General features: G+C 31.4%; 1 long non-coding RNA gene across 1 annotated transcript; it reads right to left on the reverse strand.

Moving 5' to 3' along the window:
- Positions 1-397: 397 nt before the first annotated feature.
- On the reverse strand, positions 398-883 carry LOC109593686 (uncharacterized). The gene is made up of 2 exons (XR_002191111.1): positions 832-883; positions 398-760 (listed from the first exon to the last, which is right to left on the reverse strand). It is a non-coding gene; the product is annotated as an uncharacterized LOC109593686 (long non-coding RNA).

Below are 883 nucleotides of genomic sequence, written 5' to 3' on the forward strand. Positions count from 1 at the left end.
ATAATAATAATAATAATAATAATAATAATAATAATAATAATAATAATAATAATAATAAATAATAATACAAAAAATTTCCTTTCTCACTCTCATAATAATAATAATAATAATAATAATAATAATAATAATAATAATAATAATAATAATAATAATAATAATAATAATAATAAAATAATAGTAATAATAAAATAATAATAATAATAATAAAATAATAATAATAATAATAACAATAATAATAATAAATAAATAAAACTAAAAATAATAATAATATTCCTTTCTCACTCTCATAATAATAATAACAATAATGGTATCTTATCTGGGGACATTAATCGTCTCCAACAGGCCCTGAGCATTATTGACTCTATGGGTCCTCCTATGGGACTTTATCTTAACAGGCTAAATGTCTTCTTTCCCTCCCTTCAAACCTAGTCCTTCCAGCTAACCCTTTACCTCCAGAAATTCCTATCTCCACAGGTGGTTTTGTTCCTTTAGGTTTCCCTATTGGCCCCTCCTCCTACACCTCCTCTGTCCTCTCCAGCACTATTTCTAGAATTAGTCACACCCTGTCTCTCCTCCCTTCTCTCAGAGATGCTCAGATGGAGACTACCCTCGTTCGATCATGCTTCTCTCTCTCTAAACTTTCTGTTTCCCTCCATACCTGCAATCCTGATCCCCTTATTCCTCAGTATGAGTCTTATGACTTGCTTACCCTATCCTCTCTCTCTGAATCAGTAAGTGACTCCACCCCCCATGATGACCTCTTCTCAACGAGCGGCACATACAAGTCCATTAAATATTTGTAAAGTTATCTCAATATCATGTGTGCTTTACCTTTAATGTTCATTCATGTAAATTTGAAAACAAGGCGTCAACTCCGCCCTCT

Source organism: Amphimedon queenslandica, unplaced genomic scaffold (genome assembly GCF_000090795.2).
Source record: "Amphimedon queenslandica unplaced genomic scaffold, v1.1 AMPQUscaffold_149_Cont27824, whole genome shotgun sequence".
NCBI lineage: Eukaryota > Metazoa > Porifera > Demospongiae > Haplosclerida > Niphatidae > Amphimedon > Amphimedon queenslandica.